Source organism: Tachypleus tridentatus, chromosome 4 (assembly GCF_004210375.1).
Source record: "Tachypleus tridentatus isolate NWPU-2018 chromosome 4, ASM421037v1, whole genome shotgun sequence".
Taxonomy (NCBI): Eukaryota; Metazoa; Arthropoda; class Merostomata; order Xiphosura; family Limulidae; genus Tachypleus; species Tachypleus tridentatus.
The window spans coordinates 84,575,384-84,600,883 of NC_134828.1; the positions used below are offsets into that span (position 1 = coordinate 84,575,384).

General features: G+C 31.8%; 1 protein-coding gene and 1 long non-coding RNA gene across 16 annotated transcripts in view; one reads left to right on the plus strand and one right to left on the minus strand.

The window, feature by feature from the left end:
• LOC143249592 (uncharacterized) overlaps nucleotides 1-9,756 on the minus strand; it is a 75,768-nt gene extending 66,012 nt beyond the window's left edge. For 4 of the 12 annotated variants that reach the window (XR_013027851.1, XR_013027846.1, XR_013027844.1 and 1 more), the window contains exon 1: nucleotides 9,254-9,708. The gene's annotated coding sequence lies outside the window, so the exon portion shown is untranslated. Of the gene's footprint in view, nucleotides 1-3,177; nucleotides 3,989-9,253 lie in introns of those variants that run through there. The other 8 variants (XR_013027849.1, XR_013027845.1, XM_076499710.1 and 5 more) reach the window with 5 other exon arrangements.
• On the plus strand, nucleotides 489-25,189 carry LOC143249594 (uncharacterized). 4 transcript variants are annotated; one of them, XR_013027852.1, is made up of 4 exons: nucleotides 489-750; nucleotides 1,114-1,284; nucleotides 23,186-23,267; nucleotides 23,495-25,189. It is a non-coding gene; the product is annotated as an uncharacterized LOC143249594 (long non-coding RNA). The 4 variants fall into 4 exon arrangements; XR_013027855.1 differs by having other exon boundaries at nucleotides 23,547-25,189; XR_013027854.1 differs by lacking the exons at nucleotides 489-750; nucleotides 1,114-1,284 and adding an exon at nucleotides 19,417-19,597.
• Nucleotides 25,190-25,500: the final 311 nt, after the last annotated feature.

The window sequence follows — 25,500 nt, forward strand, 5'->3', positions numbered from 1 at the left end:
AAAATTTTTCAAGTTTTCGGTAGAGATTTGTAGGAGTCCCTCAGTGGGATTGCGATAAATCTTCGTATTTACAACGCCAAAGACAGGAATTCGATTCTGCTCTGCGGACGCAACAGATAGCCCTTAGTGGTTTTGCCATAACAAGACACACTCGTCGTAGAAACATAAATTTAAAAACTTTCTGTACTTTTCCCATAATAAGTTTGTATTTACTGTCCAAAATATATGAAAGCAAAGCAAATGAGTGATTAATAGAGAAACATATTATTTAAATTATGCATGGAGAAGGTAACACTTTGGAGTATCCGCCAGTGAGTATCTATGGGTGAGTTCACACTATTGTTTTACGTGTTGATAACCTAATTCACGAGTCAATATTCGCAATTATCAGTTAAATAACTGTCACATTAATGACACGAGAAATGGCCAGTTGACTGTTATCAATATTCTGCGAGATATTTAAGGTTTTTTCAGAGCAAGATGAAACTAGTTTTGTGAATGAGGTCAATTAATGTCTCCTTTGTACCGAGTTGTTACATTATTGTTACTCAAAATGTATTCTTAGTGTATTTACGTTGATTACTTCAATTGTCACGCGCTTTTCAACAGCAATAATGTGACATATAAGAAGATAAAGGATGATTAATTTGTTTCTGTTAAAACTATAGAAGTTTTATTTTTTTGGGACCAATCAGAAAGATTGATACAGACTGAAGCAAGTGAGAAAGCACCTAAAACATGGAATGTTAGGTAAGTTTCGTTTTCTGTGGAAACGTTCTTGTAAGATCTTTATCAGGTTTTCTGCATTTGTAAGATTTACAATATTTTGAAATGTTTATAGTTTTCTGTTAGCTTCTTATCGATTCCTATATTCCATCTCTTCTACTTCATCTGAAGTCTAATCTACGTCAAATAGATTTTAGTTAGATCATGTAGGGTAAGTGCACGAAAGTAATATAATTAAGAGTTAGTTTATCTTAGGGATTCTTAATACGTTAATAGCTTATTAACTTTTTAACTACAGATATTTAAAATATAGACCTAGTGAGTCTTGCTTCTTAGTTAGGGTTAAGAAAACAGAGTTACTGATGAAATAATTTTGTTCTTTTACAGAGAGGAATATTTTCACTACGAAAGTCTGAAGCACCAAAAGAAGGTTGGGCTTAACTCAAGTGTCACAATCCACGTGTATGTACAGCTATACCACTGGCTTATCTCAAGTGTCACAATCCACGTGCATGTACAGCTATATCACTGGCTTAACTCCAGTGTCTCAATCCACAGGTACCTACCACTATACCATATTTATCCTTTTCTTGGTTTATTTCATTCATTATTTTATTAATCTTTCGATCCGCGTGTCCGGCGTTTTGCTCCTCTTACCGATGGAAGGGCAATGCAATAACAACGAACTAACTACCTGTATGCCCGAGACAGTAAACTTATTGTTAAAAGTAACATTGGTTATAACATACATGTGTGAGTATAGTTTTAAACAGTTACGTAACCGTGATTAAACACGTTCAAAATTCATATAAAATGGGGGTCTTGTGTATGGTTTAAATACATATTGTTTCAACATTTGACACAAGGCACTACTGTCTGATTCAAACTAATATTTTAAATAGCATAGTTTAATTACGAATTATAACGACCATAATGAAATGATAATTAAAAAAATTATGTCTGAACATTTATTATACTACATGCATTATTATCTAAGCTACAGTCCGGTTTTAATGGTTCCTAAAAATATGCTCGACAATTTGTCTGATGTGCAAAAATACACTCAATAAGTATATAGTAAACACTGGTTGTGCTTACATTTTTCTTTATTGTAACATCTGGATACTCGGGACTATTCGAATAATGTACCTTTATTTCCTCTTTAAGTTTTGAATCACAGAAATGAAGTTTGGTTTAACGCAGAAGTAGTTACAGGAAGTGCCACAGGTTATTGACAAAAGCAACGAGATAGTTTTATACTGAAATAAGTACATACGGTCATACTGACTAATAATATCTCACTACTTGCCTTTACTAAGTGTTTAGACAATGCAATTTATTATAATCCAATCCAGGACTGAAATCATTTATATTATCTGTTACGTATGCAGATTGAAACTAGAACTTAAAAACAGAATTGTAACATAGTATTTCACCAGTTAAATATATTACGGAATTATAACAGTCATAGGTTGACTAATTGGAGGTATGATAGGATATATTTACTCTATCCACGTCTGTTGGATTATTCAAAGTTAAACCTTTTCCCAAGTTATCCTATCATTATTTTATTACCATACAGACAAATTTTGTCCTTAGTTTCCCCTTATATAAATACTTTTATGAAAATGGTTAGTTTTAGGCTTAAGAATAGGCAAGTAATTTGATAAGTTTTGAATAATAACATTAAAATTAAACAATAATATCTACATACACATTAGTGTTTCAAATTAAAACAGCGATAAGTTAGTTTGTTTGTTTTATGTACACAATACAGTAAAGTATTACCTTTAGTCACCAAATTGTTAATAACATAAATCGAATTTGATATTTAAATCTTTATTCTCAATAAAGAATCAGCTACATGATAATTATCTTCATGTTTTGTTTTAATTACATTACCTACACTAAAACTCATATTTAAAATCATTTTGATTTATTTACTACTTCTTATTATATTAACTCGAAGAAGATTAATAGGGCTGTATGAAGTATTTCATTGGTTCCCGTCCAAGCGAGTAAAAATAACATATTTATCTAATTTACCATCAATGTAATTACTGGTACGTGTCATCAACGAATTCAAAATTGTTCAAACGTTTTCGTGCGAAATGACAGAGAGATAATGAAAACGCCCGAGAGAGTCACGTTAGTTCATTTTAAAACCAATAGATGAAAGACAATCAATGTTGTAAACACACACAAACGTAGCTCCTTATGTGAATAATAATGATGTTGGAAGGTTATGCGCTCAGTTTTCTCTACAGCTGCACACTTCTATAGTTTTGCATTTAATTCAGAATTATTCACTCGTTTACTTACATTGAAAAAAAAAACTGCATTACTCACTCTCTTCAACGTCACGTAGCAAGCATATGAATAATAAATATAAATTTTCATATTACTGTCCATCGATTTCATCACAAAGTCTAAAATTATTCGATTACTTACTACCTGCAGTCAGGTATCATCCGCCTAGATACTGGAAAATAATAAAAGAAAGTCTGGCCTTCCAACTTTCCACGACCTACAAATATGAAACAGATTATTATTATAAACTAATGAAGTTTTCACCCCCTTCTTCTCGGCCCGGCATGGCCAGGTGGTTAAGGCACTCGACTCATACTCCGAGTGTCGCGAGTTCGAATCCTCGTCACACCAAACATGCTCGCCCTTTCAGCCGTGGGGGCGTTATAATGTGACGGTTAATCCCGCTATTCGTTGGTAAATGAGTAGCCCAAGAGTCGGTGGTGGTTGATGATGACTAGCTGCCTTTCTTCTAGTCTTACACTGCTAAATGAGGGACTGCTAGCGCAGATAGCCCTCGTGTAGCTTTGCGCGAAATTCAAACCCTTCCTTCAGTTTTTAAACGTTAAGTTAACGACCACATAACCCCAGTGTTCATATAACTCAAGTGCCAACAATTCGACATGGATATCTATTTCACTGTACTGAAATAGTGTGATCGTTAATTCAACGTTTTTTCTATCATAGTTAAGTTTTACTAGTCAAACAAATTCTACATAAACCACTCTAACAACATTCTCATAGTTAAGCTCGTGCGGCTTCAATAAATTATTTTGGTTAGGCTAAAAATGGCGCAATCCAGCGTAACATAAAAACACAGAAACGTATACACACTATATACAGTAGTCGAATTATCTTAATTAGGACATAAAGATGATAAAAGAATCGCTCGTTTTAACTTCTCTTCTTGAGGACAAAGGCAACCTGAAGACATCCAGAACTTTCGTACATAGAGATTCTACTTCTTGAGTAAGCTATTCAAATATCTTCCTGACGTCATCCTGACGTAGTTGGCCAAAATAGTTTTAGTCATGTTATTTTGATGTTGCCACCGAATAAAGCATTGCAAGAACAAGTACATTTATTACAGAAAACAACCAAACGGAATTCGCACCGTTTAAATGCCAAATATACAAAAAGGTAATTAAGGCACATAGAAACACTAACTACTCAACAACGCCATCACGAAGGAAAAAAAAAAGAGAGAGTGTGTGTGTTTTCTGATAGCAAAGCCACGTTGGGCTATCTGCTGTGTCTACCAAGTGGAATGGAACCACTGTTTTTAGCGTTGTAAATTCGTAGACTTTCCGCTGTACTAGCGGGGAACAAGAAAAAAAGAGAGGCGAAATGTTTGCTTACATAGCACTACAAGATGTTTATCAGCTTGGTGCAATAATATAAAACGTATTAAAAACACACACACACACAAAAACCAATAAATCTTGATTATATCAAAGACTGGTAAGAAAAACAAGTTTTATTGTTATATCAACAAGGTTATCTTTATTTCTTGCAGATTAAGTGAATAGCCTTTTGTTTAAAACCAACTTATGTATTTTCCATAAGTTTATGTGGTTTTTATAGGTAATTTTCATGAACCAAATATTGTTTTTGTTTTGTAGGTCCCTCAAGTTTATCATAGGTCAAGGTCACTTATAAATGTAATTCTATCAATCACATAATCTTAAAGTTAAGATTATAACATATAAGTCAGAACCATCGAATGCATTTACTTTTATTACGGTAAAGTCACGTATACATCCGATTTATACAAAGAAGCCAAGAAAGCATTTTCTTTTTTTGTGTTAGAGAAACAGTACAACTTTATCACGATCTATTTTTTGTGGTCAAGTTACCATGACATGTTTTTTACGAAGTAATTTTCGTCTCAAAATTAATCTAAATGCGATTCCTTTGATACTCGATCCACTGCAAACTGATTTTATCTTGCAAATGCAAAAACATTTTGTCTCTCTACTTCTCTTGCGCGCAATTCGAGGTTTGTCCGAAGAACAAGGCACGCCAGTATTCGCTCGGAAATAGAACAGAGTTCCGTGAAGATGTGTGTGTGTGCGTTTGTGCTACCTTTTTTAACCTTCAGAAATCCTTCAAGGTTTTTTAAGATCACTAAGGTTCGGGTTTATTTTTATGCTAGCAGAAGCTTTTATTGGTGATACCATAATTGTGAAAAAAAGGGGGGAACACGCGTATTTATAATAATTTGTTTATGATAATCTGGTGTAATAAAAATTCAACTGTAGTTTTCTTATTTCATTCCAGGAGAGTTAGATAAACAGGTTGAAACCAGATGTCAGATACAGATGTGTTGGGATTATTTGTATTTTTGTATAGGATACAGGAGAATACTGAATTCGAAATGTGGAAGTATACTAGGTATAATTATGCTGAAATACATCATAAGCTATTTCATCATAATTAATTTCATAAGCCTTCTTTCGCGAATCTATTTTAAATATACTTCTTTTTTTTAAGTTAAGCACAAAGCTACACAATGGGCTATCTGTACTCAGCTCATCACGGGTATCGAAACTCGGTTTATTGCGACATAAGTCCGCAGACGTGCCGCTGTGTCACAGGGGGGGGGGCAACGTACTTCTTACTTCTCAGTTTATAATTGCATAAGAATATGATTACGCAGCCGAACACGACTTAACGTTTCACCAATCCAAGAGAAAAGAAGTGATAGGTAAATCCGAAACTAACTTGTTTACACCTGTATTACTAGTGGTTTATAATTATTACATGCGTCTGTCAATTTTAAATATATGCTAACTCCTGTACGAAAGAAGAAATCTGTGTAACATTTTCCATTGTTAATAAATAATAGTTCCAGGGTATAAAGTTTCTCACAGACAATATATCACTCAAAAGTAATACAAAATGTTCGACGAATACCATGTTTCACCACGAAAACCCTGCGGGGTCTGTATATCAATAAAAATAAAAATAAAAATTTAGAGACGTTAATTAAATATACGTACTTTATGATATACTGCATATATATTTACGACCGATACTAAACTTAACTTTCACAGGAATAATGAATTAATATCTTCATAGTTTAAGAAATGTGATAAAGAAAAGTACTTGCTTTATTTCAGAACTTAGATATAGCTAGACACAATTAAAATTATACAGAGACGGTGCACTAACTCGAAATACATCCAATAAATTTATAAAATTTGTTATATAGATCAAGCGTATAATATTTTTGAATTAACCCAGAAATACCTACTTGTATCAAAATAATTACTAAATGTTGATAGTATATATATATTGTTCTTGTTATAATCTACTTCTCTGTCGTGTGTGTGTGTGCGCGCAAGATATATTATACATATAAAGAGCGAATTTTATGAAGTGACAGTTACTGCTTCAAAAAATCCGAAAATGTGAGGAATGTGATCACGTGGTGCAACAAGAGCTAGATTATTCCTCCAGCTACGTATCCTTTCATCTAGAGAGCAGAGGTACAACCTCTAACCTATATAAACACGAACATACCACTTGAAACACATATCTCGACGAAATCAAATTGGTAAACAACTTCATCACTTATGTCCTTTGATGCCTATTATTTAAGCGTTTAAAAATAAGAGAAATATGTTCTTACTCAGTGGTGTTTACGTTTATTGAGACATTCTTTAGAATCGATGGTATTCACATGCATTGTGCGTATAAATGTATATCGCATAACGGTGACGTAAAAACACGATTCGTTTTCATTATTAATAGATAAGTTATATATTTATCACAAGTTAAGACATGCTAGATTAGTAAGTTCTCCAATCACAAAGAGGGTAAGATTCTACTTAGAAAATTATGAAACCAAAAATTAACCAATAGCAGCTTTCCATTTACTCTTTCAGATAGTGTAATTTAATGCTCAAGATTATTTCTTTTATGATTAACACATTATTGCGAACAAATGAGTATTTAGTAATATGGGAAGACTTGTGTTTCTTGTTTACATGCTACTATGTGTCTGCATACAGATTAATCTAACAACTAGGCAAAGTTTAATCTACTCGTACACAGAAGTGTCAGTTCGATAAATTCCATCACTATAATGTACGTGTTAACAGAAAAATATCTATATTATATTATAATGTTTCTTCAGACAATATTTCGATCTATTTTGTATATCCGCCACCTGCTTATGAATTTCACATGAATTTACAATGCAATCCAGTCTTTTTATTTCAACACTGAGAAATAATAAACGAGAAACAATAACAAAGAAACAATAGGGAAAAGTTGTAAGATAAGTCCTAATGTCCAATATATGAGACTAGCAACAATTTTCCCCACAAATTATCGATAGTTTTACGTATTTTCTCTTCAATTGGACTTTGGTAAACATACTGAATTCTTTTAAACAGATAAAGATCTGAAAATGAATTTTGTAGCAAGAGTTGGTGGTGGGTAGTAATGACTAGCTGCCTTCTTTTTTGTTTTACACTGCTAAATTAGGGACGGCCAGCGCAGATAGCCCTCGTGTAGTTTTGCGCGAAATTCAAAACAAACAAACACAAAATAGACTCAAGATGTAAAGAGATCACACCCTCTGATGCCTAGGTTCCCTTCTGACAAGTTTGATTAACTTCCCTCCCATATCACAGAAATGCTAGGATATTTCGCTTCCGATTTCTATGTTGTGGAACAGTAATAAACAGAAAATGAATGAAAGCCAGTGATTGACGAAAGAAACAAAGAAAACATTTGAGGGATATAACTCAAGTTAAAACAATGAATGATATGAAAAACAAAACAAATGTTTATTAGGAATGAATAATTGAAAAGAAGCAACATATTTTATAATAACTGCTGTGAAATCTAAGTTATAATGATGTCGTTAGAAATTCAGTTATATGTTTAGTTACAGTTGCGAATATTCTAAAGAAGTTGCGTAGTGAAACTTCTTGTTTCTATAACGAATGGAAATATTATATTTTATAGTGGAAGACATTCTTAATTAGAATGTAAATTAAGTATTTTTTTTTAGTTCTAAGACTTAAAACAAACTTTGGTTGGCCCGGCAGGCAAAATTCAAAACAAACCAAAACCAAACATTTACTCCCTTCTTATTTTAATGTTTATTCTATTTTTGCGTCCATTGTTCACGTCTGAACTCAACTGTTACGTTTCCTGTTGCTCTCCATTCAATAAGATCAGTTTTCATGAGATCACGTTATCTGCGCTTTACTACATTTATACTTTCTTGTCAAATAAATTAAAGACATCAAGCTTTACAATAAAGTAAAATAAAATTAAGGCTTACGATTTTCGTTTAATTGGTATTAGAGCAGTATGTTTACAAGTTGAAAACGTCACTGAACAATTTATTTATTTTTCCTGGAAATAACTTTTTCTTTGTACCAATATATGCATTTTTTATATTTTAAAATATAAAAACACACTTTATTTTCTCTTTTAGTATCGAGTAACAATTATTTTAGAGATCTATATATACATAGGTAATATAATTGACCATAAAAACTGTTTCGTATTTTGACAAGTTTTCAGGGTCCTGTGTCTGTGTGCTGAACTGGATATTCGCTGGTCCAAAGTTTCCTTTCGCCTATCAGCTCAAAATTAGAAGTGGTTATTTCAGATAACCCTTGATTAGTTTTGCGCAAATATCCAGAAACAAAACTAAAAACAGAAAAATGTTCAAAGTATCTAGCACATGTTCCTTTTTATCAGTAGGGATTTGAATGATAATCGTTTCACGTACATCGTTTTGAAACTTTGTTGTTCTATTGCTATAGGTTTCAAAACGCCATGCATAGCAATAAAATATCTTGATACTAATTTTGTTTGTTATTAAGCATAAAGTTACACAAGGGGTTACAAGTTCTCTGCATAACGCGGTTATCAAAACCGGATTATTAGCATGATACGTCCTCAGACTTGCTGCTCTAAAATTAAATACCATTGTGTAGTCTGTAGTCTTAGGTACTTGGTCGTGTTTCTAGCTGTCACATGTTTCTAACAATAGTTTTAAAACTGGCATAAGTCAGTTGAAGAAAAATAAAGCATACGTGGAAAATTACCAAATAAATGAGTATTTACAAAATTTGGCATTATAAAATAGAACACAACTTTCCCATGTAATCGACACTGTAACACTATATTCATCAATGTAAAGTTATAACAACAGGGAAATATTGTGACATAAAACGTTATAGAAACATACCTTACTTCACACAAATTCCAGACAGCTGATAGTGCACAACTGCTTGTTTTGTCAAACAGAAGCCAGTCCGTCGGGTTTAGATTAGAATCCTTAAAAACCAAATTCCACATAATCAAACCGTACATATCACTGCATAATAGTTACCGGAACTTGCATGGGTGTAACATTGTAGAAAGATAAACACCTGAGAAATATAATATGAACGATTACCTGTGGAAAGAACAACAGAGCTTGATAATGATAGATAATGAGCCACACCACAACCATTAGGCACGTGTTTCTACGTTTTAGGTTATTTTTAAGCTGAGTTTGTATTCTCTAATGAACTACAAAGGAACTAAAACCATAACCATAGTAACACTTCACAACAAAGGTAAGTACAAAGTGGGAATCCAACGCTTAACTCGTGACTTTGACGTGAAATAAAGATTGAATCGAATGCAACAGAACTTATTATGGCGCAACGAACTGCTGAAGCAGACGACGTACTAAATACTTTTGTGCACTACAACGCCCCTTCGTGGTAGATAAACAAACTATTACTTATATTATATCTTTTTTAATTAAAAAAGGAAACGAAAACGTAAAACTGAATGCTAATGGGTCTTCTTAACTATTCAGCCAAATATTTCTGAAACATTAAAAAATTGCTCGATTTCTCGAACACAAAATCCTGGGGCTCACAAAAGTTTAATAATATTAACAAAAATAAACCTTTTAAGTATTTTCAGTTACAATTGAACTTCTCATAATGATTACGAAGCGTACCAATAATATAAATTTAGTGAATATTTTGGTAACAATATTCAATGAGTAAGTGTTGAGTGGTGTTGATTAACTGCCTTCCTTCTAGTCTATCACTTCAAACTCAGAAATTAGCTAGAGCAGATAACCCTCGAATAGTTTTGCACAACATTTAACAGTCAAAAAACAAATATACTAAAGAAATTTTAGGAAAATTTTTGTTTAAGGTATAGTAAAAACGTAGAGAAACGGAAGACAGGTAATTTCCTAACATTAATTCTGATGATTGAAATTTATTAAGTTATAGTTAATTTTGGTGGAGCGGTGATCTGATACTCTGTGCAGTGGTTAAAATGGAAACTCAGTAGAAAAGTTTAAAACACCATCTGTGTAATTCACCATTTGATTAAGTGTATACTATATAATAGACAATAAAAGCAAGCATAAGGTGGGACGACAACTAGAGTCGTACAACATTGAGATTGAGTGACTTTGTTCCCATATACCTAATTGCAGTTCGTTACAGCCACGATTTCAATCTTTCTAAGAAAAGACAAGCTTTCGAATGTAATCGTATGTTTCTCATTTTAATTCCTCCATAAACCATCAATTATTTTATAGCAGTGTTTCCTTTCCCTTGGCTCCACTCTCATTTGAACGACTGATACTACCTTACACCAATACATTATATAGCCTTTCATGGTTAATGTGAATATATATATACGTAAAAAACGGCTCGTTTGGGTTGAGAAATTTTTTTTACGTAGAGGAGCGAACAACGTTTCGACCTTCTTCGGTCATCGTCATGTTCACAAAGAAAGTTTGTTTGTTTGTTTGTTTTTTGGAATTTCGCACAAAGCTACACGAGGGCTATCTGTGCTAGCCGTCCCTAATTTAGCAGTGTAAGACCAGAGGGAAGGCAGCTAGTCATCACCACCCACCGCCAACTCTTGGGCTACTCTTTTACCAACGAATAGTGGGATTGACCGAACATTATACACCCCCCACGGCTGGGAGGGCGAGCATGTTTAGCGCGACGCGGGCGCGAACCCGCGACCCTCGGATTACAAGTCGCACGCCTTACGCGCTTGGCCATGCCAGGCCTCACAAAGAAAGAAAGAGGTAACTGACCGGAAGCTAACTACATGTTTCAAAGGGGTTGTGTAGCTGATTGTTGCAATGTAGAAAGCGGGCTTAGATGTTTAAATATATAATTTTATATTATTTATTTTATTATTATTATTCATTATATTATTTTTTAATATAGGTATAAAGGTGTTCCTTTGTATTGGTCTATTTTGGGCTTAAGTTGTTGTATAAGTAAGGCTTCTTTAATTTTGCGTTTGTTTATGTTTGTTTCTTTATTTAGTATTTGAGTATTTTCTATGGTTATGTTGTGTTTATTTGACTTGCAGTGTTCGAAAACGTGTGAAGATGACTTTTTGTGTTCTTTGAATCTGGTCAGCTACATTCAGAATACTGTAAGCTTACTAAGCGGAAATCTAAAGATATTTGAACAGGAACGTTTGTAGATTTCGAATATTATAAGCCGTTCTTCAGTTGCGCAGTATTAGAGCCAGACATAACCAAGTGTTTCACGTGTTTCAAATGTCTAGTGTCAAAAATAAAAATGGGCCCGGCATGGCCAAGCGTGTTAAGGCGTGCGACTCGTAATCTGAGGGTCGCGGGTTCGCATACCCGTCGCGCCAAACATGTTCGCCCTTTCAGCCGTGGGGGTGTTATAATGTGATGGTCAATCCTACTATTTGTTAGTAAAAGAATAGCCCAAGAGTTGGCGGTGGGTGGCGATGACTAGCTGCCTACCCTCTAGTCTTACACTGCTAAATTAGGGATGGCTAGCACAGATAGCCCTCGAATCGCTTTGTGCGAAATTCAAAAAACAAACAAATAAACAAACCGTTCTTCAGAGGATTAACTTTCGAGTTAGTATTTTTACAAGGATATTAAATATCTTCCTCAGTAAAAATGAGTTAATAAACTTCGTTAGGCTAAACAAAAATAGAGGTAGCTAGCATTTCTGTCAAGTGAGGGGTATCTTGGCATCAACGTAAATGTAACTGGTGCCTTGTTGACCTGGACCGTTCATAAAATATTCAGTTCCAGCGAAAATAGAAGGCCGTTCGGCATAGTCAGGTGGGTAGAGCGCTTGACTCGTAATCTGGAGATTGTGGGTTCAAACCCCCATCACACTAAACATGCTCACTCTTTCAACTGTGGGAGCATTATAAATGCGGTCAATCCCATTATTCGTTGGGAAAAGAGTAACCAAAGAGTTGGCTGTGGATGGTGATGACTGGCTACTTTAGTAGGATTAATAATAAGATAAAACAATACCCACAACGAAAACAGATGTCGAAGCACCCTTTCGTTAGCCGTTATTATCATTATGGACTAAAATAACATTATAATTAATTCATAAATATTTTTTTCAGAATCTTTTAGAACAGAAATTATGCTATTCTATTTTTAAACGCTTCGCGGTAGGTCTGAGGGCTTACATTGATAAAAATCAGGTTTCGATACCTGCAGTGGGAAGAACACAGATATCCCACTGTGCGGTTTCGCTTAAAACTGCTCGCAGTTTATAAATTTTTTTTAAAGGCTAGTAGACGGCATTATTGTAGTATTTTGAGAATTTAAGACTCTTGCTCTTAGTAGGGCTGATTTGTTTGCGCTAGTATTTAGTTCTTGAAATTGTACTATTACTAATATTAGTAAAGCTAATTATAATACTGACGCACAAACATTATGATTCCTTAAAAATTACAACGAATAAAATTTAATTAATGAAAATATTTTTAATAATTTTCAACAGGATTTACCTTTGTATATGCATTTAGTTGTTTTTTTTAATTTCGCGTAAAGCTACTCGACGGCTATCTGCGCTAGCTGTTCCTAATTTAGTCAAGTAAGACTAGAGGGAAGGCACTTAGTCATCACCACCCACTGCCAACACTTGGGCCACTTTTTTAAAAAAAAAATCAACGAATATTGGGATTAAACGTACATTATAATATCCCCAGGGCTGAAAGAGCGAGCTTGTTTGGCATGACAGGGATTCGAACCCCCCACCCTCAGATTATGAGTCGAGTGCCTTAACAACTTGGCTAAAGGTGAAATTATGAAAGTTAATATTGACAACAAGGTACCAATATAAACTTTGTCCATGTGGTGAAAGAATACACTATATATTTGGGAAGGATCCAGTAGATTATATTATTAGGGATTTCACACGTGAAGAAATAACTACTAGAGAATAAATACTATATGTTAACAACTATCAACTTAAAAAAAGAAAAGACAAAACCAGATAATTTAGCTGCAACAAAACTGTTACATTTCTTTAATTTTAGTGCTTTATCGCATTATGATCAGTAATATCTTCCCATTATTCAAAATAAAAATCTTATCTGGTCGTCATACTATAAAAGATAAGAGTTTCATGCAGGTAAGAAAACACATTATGATCAAACAGATTTGAATAACTGTATTTATTTTTCATTGGATAGTGTTTGGAATCTTAAATTTGCAGGCAGTCTTGGAGAGTAGCAGAAAAACAATGAGGAATGAATGTAAATTATCAGTTTATTCAATATAACAGAAGTGTTTATGCATATAATGATAAAGTGTTAATGTCGTAAAATTACTTTATTTTATATTTTAAAGTTGTTGTATGATTTGAATAACTAATATTGATACCAGTAATTTATGTAATGTTTCAATGCATGTTCAGAAAATAGAGAAGACACGTACATCTTTGTCATTAATAGAATAAAATAACTTGCAATAAAAGAAGATTTGAAAAATTCAAAACACTTAAATGTGTTAAGACAGTGAAGATGCATTATGGGTTATATTAAGATCAAAAAATCATTGCTTAAAGAGGAGTTTGAAAACTTGAAAATAAAAAATTTCACAAGGTATATATTGATGATATGTTGATTGTTAGCACAGACCTTATGAAGAGAGAAAAAATACTTTTTACAGGAAAACTCTTAAGTTCAACTAACTTCAGGTAGTCTTTTAGGGACTGTTGCTACTCTCTTACATATTAAACAAGAATTAATAATAAAAACACATCTTGGAAAATGTTGCAACTGTCTTACATATCAAACAAAAACTGATAATGAAACACATTTTGGAAAATGTGTAAAACATGTTAAGGAGCTTAATATCACTAGTACTTTAATTGTCTTTTGTTTTACTAGAAATAAATTGTTTTTTATTCCATGTATGAAATAACATTGCTTTTAAGAAATTTAAGAATTTTATTACTTTATAGGCTTGAAAGTTGAAAGTTATATGTTATGTATTGAAAGACAATCTAATGATTAAGCTTGATCCATCTGTGTTTGTGGTGCTGAGGAATCTAATAACAGAAAGTTGTCTTATTAATAATGAAGCAACTACTAATAAGTTCATAATGTATCACTTGAAATAGCTTCTGTGAGTATAGAGAGGCAAAATTATATTGTGTTGTAGGTATAATAGTTGGAATGTATAACCCACATCAGCACACAGACCCCAAAGACTTTCTGGGTTGTATATATTTTTACATAATCATTGCAACTTTGTATCAGTTCATGTAATTGTTTATCAGAAATCATGGATCAATATGATACTATTATTCTTTAAACAGTAGGATGTAGTATACTATATAATCTAATATTTATCTGGAGTCCAAACAAAATCCATACTATCATTGACCATCACTATATTTGCAGTCCATGTAGCAGACAAAAATTTCTAAATATTTATTTCACTGTATAAGCTGTTATAGAGAATAATCCATTATAGTAGTACAGTATCATCAGGTCTGTTTGTTTATAATATCAATGTAGTAAGCATGTGTGTGGGTCTCAATTCATATTGTTTGATAATTGCTATAAATAACCTGCTCATTGGATTTGCATAAGGATACATATGTGTTGGGGTTTGGTCAGACCCAACGAGACTGACAATATATACATTCAGTTTTCTTTAAGTTGAACAATAATATTGTAGTAATATTATCATATATTGCTGGATAATGACTTGAATATATAAGTATGATAAAACTTCATTTTTTGATACACTGTTTGTTTGAAGAATTATTTGATACTCCATATGTGTATACCGAGGAACAATGTAATTTTGTAATTTCTTGATTTACTAACATATTTCCTTTAGAATACATATATTTTTATGTTATTCACATTACATATTAACCCTAACAATAATGATAATAGTAAAAATTTTTATTGCAAGTAAAATTTGGTTTTTGGAATTTCAATCCAGAGTTTACTGTAATGATAATTTCGTAACTTTTCAAGTGTGTCACATGAGTATTTATGTGTATGACTTTCTTTATTATTATTATTATTACATGTTCTGTGATTCTTAGATAACCTGTGGAGTGATAAAGGGCAAAATGCAAATATCCACTACTTCTTTCTGTTTAAAATCAGTTTAAAAAATTACAACTTTTGGTCACTAACATTACCACTCCTTCATAAACTGTGCATTATAAAGTCATTTCAGATGGAACAGATCAAACCTCATTGTGATTGGAAAAAAAAAAAAGAGAGAATAAATTATGCAATGCTTACAAACATTTTAAATATGTAATGAATGACATTAACATATTGTAGTATAATTATAAAACTATGTAGGTAATAGATCTGACCTGAAGAACAGTTCATGTTATATATTCTTGTTTATTCAACAAAGTAAAAAGTAATTCTAATTTTGTTAATTAATGTAAGTATGGTACTATAATCTTATTTATTTTAAAATTTTGTTTTCAGGAAATTAGTTGGCCAAGACTGTTGGTATTTGTTTAAGATTATATTGTTTGTTTTTGAATTTTGGACAAAGCTACATGGAGGCTATCTGTGCTAGCCATCTTTAATTTAGCCATGTAAGACTAGAGTGAAGTCATTACCACCCACTGCCAGCTGTTGGGCTACTCTTTTACCAAAAAATAGTGGGATTGACTATAACATTATAATGTCTCCATGACTGAAAGAATGGGCATGTTTAATGTGACTGGGTTTTTAAACCTAAAGGGTGTGACCCGCAACCCTTAGATTATGAGTTTAACTTCATAACCACCTCTAAGATTATATTACATGGTATGTCTTACAAATATTTAAGTTGCAGAACATTTTAGTTTACAGTTATACAGCATAAACACAAAATCAGATTTCAATTTCCAAGAACTCAGATTCGTAATATTCAGTAAATTTGTAGTATCTGTAACATACACTAATTTATATTATTATATCATAATTTGCACAGAAATACGTCTTCAGGAGTATAGCATTTCTGGAAAATAGGTTTGATTCAAATCAGAAAATTGGTAGAGATTCTCAGCTGGGTGGAGTGGACCTGTTTTTGAAAAAGAAAACAAAATCTACTTGAAAACATGAAAAATAACAAAGTAGCTCAAATAAGTCATAGTACTTGATAACAACAGAATTTCACCCTGTTATGAACCATATCTTTGCTAGAGCTAAACATATTTCAGTTGTGGTCCAGATATGGAATAGAAATTGAGTTGATTTAAATCTTGCTAATTTCTGAAATGGATTAAATGTCTGCTGTTTTTAATAACCTTGCCAGAATTATAACTTTCATCAGGTATAAAGAGACAAACAAAATATCACCACAGATTGAAAGATTAAATAATTCTAAATGTAGAATCATAGAAATAAACTAAAAATAATTAAAACTAAATATATGAGCCTTGAAATTTAAATGGTGAAATTATAGGATTAAACTGCAGTAGAATATTTAAGGAATAAACATGTACCTTAAACATAGTAGGTTTAAACTAATTTTAGGTATGTAATTTAAGGAATGCAGTATTAAAATTTATCTTGAGTCTGAAGAAAATAATTTTTATATTCCTGGAGTTTTGCAAAGCTTGAAGCATAAACTAGTGCTATACATTTAATATTTTAGAAACTAGAACCACAAAATAGATATGATTATAGAACTTGTGTCAGAAGGAATACTTTGAAGTTAAACTGGATCTAGAAAATAAATATTAGGAAAAACATTGCTTGTTTTCACCATAAATGAAGAAATACTACGTTAATTCATTAATAAAATGTAATTGAGTAATACAAAGGTTACATGTAAAGTGTTACCAGAAATGGAATATAAAGGTTACATTAACTGTTACCAGAAGGTTGAATATTGTGAAGTATTGTTTATAAAATTATCCAAAAAGGAAATGTTTACAATTGCAGAACAATATTTAATATTTGAATTAATTTCTTGTGTGTTTTTCTACTTCTGTTCATGTAACTCGTTTTCTATGTTGTTCAGGTAAATTAGTATATGATGATGTTTGAGGAGAGAGTTTAAACTGTATGTATGTGTAGACAAGTATAGTGACCTGTAGTACTTGTTTTGTTCTATTTTTTTACTGATTTTCCAGATGTGACATAATTTTTCATCTGTAAATTAAAGGTCAACAGTTACTGCAACTGAAGCTTTGAACACAAGAAACTTTTCTGCTTTTAAAGTTAGGAGTTCATCTCCTCATATTTTGAAAGAGGTGTTAACATGTGATAACTTTGTTTAGTTACTTTCCAGTAAGGTCTGATCTATATACAGTTCATTGCTAACGTCTTTTAATAAAAAGTAAATATACTTACAGACATTTTCAGGGGCTTTCTCTGCTATTGTTTACAATAAAATGTTTGTATTATTCACTTTATAATTTGTTTTTGACAAAAATATACCAGCATAACTTTCACTTTATTTCGTACAATATTTTTTTTGGTATAACAGCATTAATTAAAATATCCTTTTTCTTAATTTACATAATTTTAGATTTAAAGACAACTTTTCTGTGTATCATTCCTATTTTTGCAACAGTTTTTTGTCAAGTTTTCCTTCATTTTTGATATAAACACTGTTTTACACCTTAATGTGTTCAATATATTTTTAAATCTTAAATAAGCTATTATTGTGTAGAATTTAGTGGCTGTTGCATTTGTCACATGCTTTATTTTCCATTTATTTGGATACTCATTGTTGAGATGGGATATAGGTTCATGGCATCATGATACTTTGTTTCATAAACATACCTGTCTTGGACTATACCACCCATGAAGTGCATGGGTAAAGAAGAAGGGAATTGTTGCTCATATATGCCATGCTTTTCAAAATAAGGTTTCATGGTCACCCATTGCACTGTTTTAGGTGATTATGTTATTCTGAACACTTCACTGCATTGTCATTGTATTTCATTTGAGTGGGGTGTGAACGTCTTTACTACTTTCCAATAACAAGTATTATGGTTAATGAGTTCCACTCAATAACCATTCAGTTAAAGAGTAGGGCAGTGGTGTTCTGTGGGTGTTTGTGATGTGATATCCTATTTGCAAAACCAATGACACTAAGAGTGAGATGTCAAAATGCAGTTTGCCCCTTTGACTGGAAGCACTCATCCTACCTTTGTGTAGATGTTGGTATCCAGTAGGCAATTTCTGAAATTTAGAAGAAACCAGTCAAAACAAGTCCTCACTCAGATATTGTGTTATCTTGCTTCCTCGTTTGATTTCCTCCACTATTTTGTGGGTCACAGTATTGGTATGTGGGATGGTACTGGTTCTGTCCTTAGCAATCCCATATCCTCCCTTCTTATGGGGATGTTATTACATTTGTATGGTTTTGGCCTGTTTTATGGTTGTGAGAATTGATTGCATGTGATAGACATCCATTTAATAGTGGATGTTAAGTTCCTGGATCAATAGCTCAGAACTAATACTCCTATCATACTGAGAATCAGAGTGGTTCTCAATCCCCTGCTTCTTGGGTTTGAGTTGAAGACAGTTTGATTCTCATCTTACCCTCACACAAATGTTGGTATCTCATGAGTAGGTTTAACTTATCTTTTATGGTCCATCATATCCTGGCCACTCTACATCTAGTGATGCATTCTTTCATAACCGACCTTTCTCATTTGAGGGATTGAGTTACAGCATATTTCTATGGTTAGGATCACTTTCCTGCCATATTCTCTACCACTTGGATGTGCTCCTCTCATTTTATGCCCTTAAGTCTTACACATTCTACAGATGGGCAAAGAATATATCAGACTCAGAAGTGAAGTGGTTTTTTTCTTTTGATCTTCATGTTGGAACCTCTCATTTCCAGCAGTATCCCCTTAGTGCTTTGGGGAATACTTCTGTTGTTTTCTCACACTTGTTCTTTCTCCTTATTAATATGGAATTCTCGCTAATCTTGTGTGAGAAGTTTATAATTTTCCTATGCTGAAAATGTATTTCCAGTAAATATTTACCTTCCCTTCTTACACTTTCCTCCCTACATTTCTCTAGTGCTGACATCTTCTGCAAAGCTATGAAGTGATAATTTGGTAGAGAAGTATAGAGGGAGTCACATGCTTCACGTGAGCACATCATACTCTTATTGTTGAGTAGATGATGCATGGTTATTTGCATGAGAGACATGCTAGAATTTTACAATTACAATGGGGGGTGTGAACAGCTTGTGGCATATGTAAAGAAAATATCGCAGATAGATAGCATCACTGAACGAGAATAGCTAATCTTTTGAGAAGAGGTAAGTATCAATAAGAAATACATTTTTCTGTATAGGAAAAATATAACTGTGTTAGCATGCAGTAAACTGTGATGAATGTATTTTTTTTGTTATGTGTGTTTGACATTAGATGTTTAATATTCTCACAGAAGTTCAAGAGTTGCTTTTGTTGGTACTTTATAAAAGATAGAATATCACAAGATGCAAAGGAAAGAGGCCTGGCATTGCCATGTGATTAAGGCGTTTGACTCTTAATATGAGGGTTGCTGGTTTGAATCCCCGTCACACCAAACATTCTCACCCTTTCAGCCATGGGAGCATTATAATGTTACAGTCAATCCCACTATTGGTTGGTAAAAGAGTAGCCCAAGAGTTGGTGGCGGATGGTAATGACTGGCTGTTTTTCCTATACACTGCTAAATTAGGGACGGCTAACTCATATAGCCCTTGAGTAGCTTTGCGTGAAATTCAAAACAAATAAACAAGCAAAGGAAAGAATTGTATAAATATCATATCAAAATTTTTGCTTGCAAATATTTATTAAAAAAGAAAGATGCTTTATTGAATTTCTTTTATGTTGCTAGATATCTGTCATGCCATGCTAGTATAATTCAGTTCTTACAAGAAAGTGTATAATAAAGAAAAGTGAAAAATTGTGGCAAATGTTTGCTTTTGATGCTTGAAAGAGGTTAGACTCACCTAGAGCATGTAATTGCTTTTATTTTGCATCTGAATTTTGTTCACAGAAACGTACACATATACATTTGGAAACTAGCTTTCCATTTCTGTAAAAAAATAGATATTTTGTATAATGAAAAGTAAAAAGTAATGAATTACCAGCAGTCTCAGTTATTTTATGTGCTATGATAATCGTCTCATAATTTGATTATCTTAATTTTAAAATGAATGGAAAAATACTCTTCCTGAAAACAAAGGTCTCCTAATTAAAACATAAAAGATATTTAGTAAATGGATTAACCTATTGTTGTGTATTGTTGGACTGAAGTTAACTCATCATCATAGTAACTTCAAAAGCCAATAGAGGGCACTAGTAACGTGTTGATGGTGGTGTAATAAAATGAGAATTACCTATCAAAATAATAAGTATTCATTATTGTTTGTCCACGTGACTGTTACTACTGAAATTTACATTTTCAAGTGTACTTTGACTATCAGTGGACAGTGGTTAAATCGTATAATGACTGGGTTTGGAAGTGTAGATATATTCTATAAAAGTCTTAGTTACAAGATTTAGAAGGCTAAACATATTGGAATTAACGTTTACTGAAATGTTCACCCAAGTATAATCATGGTTTCAATACATTGGGCTTATTCTTTTTGAGATGCACACATGAGGGAGGAGGAAATGTATAATCTGAAGTTTAAGAGGTTTAGATCTATAATAAGTGGTAATTGGCTACATTGAAAATTGATAGAAATTCATCTGTTATAGGCTTTACCATTGAATAATGATACATTATATTTAGAAATATTCTTATTGTGTAGAAAAAAAATAATTATCAGATATATTTTATTAAGTTAATTAGACATCTCTTTTCTCCTTGTATAAAATGTAAGGAGATGAGAGATACTGCAAATCACTATGTACTAAATATAAGTAGACACAAGTGTGCTGTGAATCACTGCGTGCTAAATAGAAGTAGACACAAGTGTGCTGTGAATCACTGCGTGCTAAATAGAAGTAGACACAAGTGTGCTGTGAATCACTGTGTGCTAAATAGAAGTAGACACAAGCATACTGTGAATCACTGTGTGCTAAATAGAAGTAGACACAAGCGTACTGTGAATCACTGTGTGCTAAATAGAAGTAGACACAAGAGTACTGTGAATCACTGTGTGCTAAATATAAGTAGACAAGAGTACTGTGAATCACTGTGTGCTAAATATAAGTAGAATGCAAGCGTACTGTGAATCACTGTGTGCTGAATATAAGTAGAACACAAGTGTGCTGTGAATCACTGTGTGCTAAATACAAGTAGACAAAAGAGTTCACTGTAAATCACTAAGTGCTAAGTATAAGGAGACAAGAGAGTTCACTATTAATTATTGTTTATAAACAAAAAAATGTTGAAATATGAATTATTATATGTTTATTATAATGAGAAAATAACAGTTTCACTAAGAATCAGTGTGCATGCATTAAATGTAAAAAGATAAAGTTTTCATAAGTGAATCATTGTGTACTAAAGGAAAAGTGATGAATTAATAATTTTATGCTAATCTAAGTGAACAAAAAATTTTGTATCCAGAATCAATGCAAGTCTAGCAAAGCTTTTAGTGGAATTTAATAATCGATTTTCACCAGTTGTTTTTATATAGGACATGGATAATTGGAATAATCAAAAATTGAAATAGGGAAAACACTAATGTTTATTAATCGGTTGTCTTTCTTACATTAATTGATTCAGTTAGAAGTTCAATTAAACTATAATTTTATATGATATTAATCTATGTAGCAACTACTCATATGTAACTGATTATATTAATTTAATTAACCAGCTCTAATTGTGAGTGTATAGATACAAAAACATATATACTACAAATCATTGTTTTGAAAGTGTATATGAAGAAAAAGGCATAGAACATGACTTACTGTGTGCTGAGAAGAAAGATTTATGTACTAATATTTGTTAATACCATAAATCTCAATTTAATTTCTGAAGGATTGTTTTTGAGCAGATTGCTCTGGTAACATAATTTGTGTGCAACGTACAATTCAAATTTACTGTATTTTGTTCATTTAAAGTCAGATGAGTAAAGTGAAATTGTTTCAAGAACAGTAATTGATATGAATTGTTTCCACAACTTTGCTTTTAATAATTACTTCTGTCTGAATTTATGTTGTTGTAGACATGCAAAATATTTAGTTTTCAGTTTGTATTTGTTTTATAATCTTCAACTTTATAAATATCACAGATAAATACAATAAATTTAATATTGTAACACTATATTTAAAATCCTGTAACTTTTTATAAGAAAATTTAATTTGTTTTGGAAATAAGTGTGTATACTATTATGTAAACTGGATTATTTTTCAAGAAATGGTTATATACACCTTTCCTTTACAGATATCACATTCTTACACTTTTTATATATTTGTTTATTTCATAATGAAGTTAATTTTATGCTTCTTTAAGGAAATATTATATTTATAAATATGATGCCTAGAAAGAAAGCTTTGTACGTATTTTAGTATTTGTGGTTTTATGTGAACTTTTAAACATAATGATTAAATCAGTTATTTAAAATTATATTTGCTGTGCTGTACGTTTAGTCATGTTGAAAATAGAAAAATGGTATACTATAAATAAAATCAAGTCTATTTTTGAAGTTTAATTTGACAAGTTCAAGTGTTATTTTAAATTTTATTAACTTTTGGTAAAGTGTTGTAGAAATTATGTTGAGCAAATTCAGTAGTTTTACACATCACTGAAATAAAACACAGAAAGTGCATGTCAATGTATAAACATTAACATTTGAAGTGAAAATATTTAGAGTAAGTGCTATTTTAGTTCATTATATTGGTATTGTATTTGTTGGTTACAGGTTTACAGTTTTTTTAACAAGATACTCTTTTTCAATTTTCAGTGTTTTTAATGATTGAGGATCATAACCAGATACTTTTGTGAAAAGGACCAATGGTATTAACAAACAGCTTTTGTAAATAAAGGTACTTGATTGTGACTTGCCTGATTTACTAGCTAGCTTTACATCATATAAAATGAATATTATTGTAGTTCTTGTTTGAATTAGGTAGAGATGAACGGTTGCTGAGCACTTATATAACTTGTAAAAATATTCATAATTGTTAACTTTTGAATAAACTTAAGCTAATATTTGAACTAAATCTATAGAGATCTAATATATCCTAATAAACAATCAAACATCTATTTATAGTATTCTGAGTCACAGATTCTCCACACACACATTGTTGAATCTCTGTTAATAGAATATAACCATGCCAACAAAAGCCACTCACATTGCTTTAGTCATTTTAAGTGAGAAGACTCATGGTTGAAATCAGAAGGTCCACAGAAAAAGTCTGAAGACAGGAGTGGTACATTTTCTTACTTATTTTTTCATTCTTGCATTGTAGTTGTGTATAATTTTGAATAAATATGATTGATGGTATAAAACATTGTGATAGAATACAAATAATATAAGCCTCATTCTTTTATTCATATCATAGAACTTTTTACTAAAACAGAATTGATTTATTGGTATGTATATTTTGTACACTGACATTTGATTAACTGATTTTTCAGTGTTGAATTAACTTATGTGTACTTGATCTTTTAAATTTAGTTCATCTTTGTGTTTGTATATTTTAGTATCTCTTAAAATTTCAAGGAAGAGCAGTGAGAAAATGTTCATATTCTTTTTTGCTTTTAAGAAGAAGAAAAAGAAATAATTAAACAAAATAAAATCATCAGAGTTCACCTTAAAGGTGATCTTTAAATTCAGTAAGTCTAAATGTGCTTTTAATATTTTATTACTATGAAACTAGTAAGGCTGATTAAATCAAATGGCAATAGTTATATCAATAACAACTTTATAAACTTGGTATTGAAAATCCACTTCTAAGGTGTATATTCAGGAGTAGCTGAAGCCTGCACATTGATATTTCTTCATTAATTTTTATTTGCCTTTAATGAATTTTCATTTTATAGCAGAATAGTTTGTAGTAAGAATATGTATATTTTGGTTTTTTAATAAAACTGTAATGCTTGGAAGTGAAAGTTATGCAAATGTTAGGGTATTATTTGAATTGCATACAGATAGTGTTATATTTTTGTAGTGCATGTGGATTAGAATAATCATGTTCTTGCATATTACATTTGCAGTAAAGTCCAATGGATCTCAATCAGAAATGATCTTTGGAGAAGGCCTAAAGTTTGTTTGTATAATTCATATAAAAATGGTTTCTTGAAATTTTGTAAACCACCATATAAAAAAACCAGTCCAATAGGTCAGAATTTATAGTTAAATTGTTCTTCAATCAAGTGTACAACAACATAGCTTAACCTTTTTATACTATGTTAGTTTCCACTTCATGTATACCACTGGAGTGTATTTATAACCTAAAATAAAAGCAGTAGTATTGTGCTAAACTGTCTACATATTAAGGCAAGTAACAATAAAGAACCTGTAAATACCTAAAAAAACAATCTTATAGAGAACAGTGTTCAACACAAGTTTCAAAATCAAAGCTATATATCCAACAGCTCAACTACAGTTTTGCTGCCAGCTTTGCAGTGTTACTTCATCTTCAGATTCTGACTCAAATGAAGTGTCTCTTTCTTAAGTTGAACAACATATGTTTTTTTGTTTACTGATCAACTACCTTTTCCACATAGCTCTATTTTCTTCTTTCATATCTTGAGGATAATGGCTGCATGTAACCTCACTTTCAGCCATGAAATGAGATATGTAATAAAATTGGTATTAGTAGAGTATCTACCTCACTGTACAGTAAAAAATGATAACTGAAGTTTCTTATTGGCTTATATAATTTTTAAAACTGTTTTTTGAAAGTTTATTAGATTTAAAGAACATTATTGGGATAGAGTTCCATAATGTTCTGGTAATAGAGCTCTAAACTTTTCTATTCATGAAAAAAATCATTGTCATTGAATGTTAAAATAGTATGCTAAAATAGCTACTTACCTCTGTGTTTTTTTTTCAAATTTTCAACATTTTAAGAGTTTTAATTACTATATGACTGAATAAACTTGTTTGAAAGTGTCACATTTAGTAAAAAAAAATGAATACGGCTTGCCTTGATGTTGATATAGTCTCTACATTTTTGGCACACCTCTTATAACATGAAAGATTCCGTTAATTGGTGGTTTCATTCTGCCAACTTTATTTATTGTGATATAAAGTCCATTGATGCCATATAG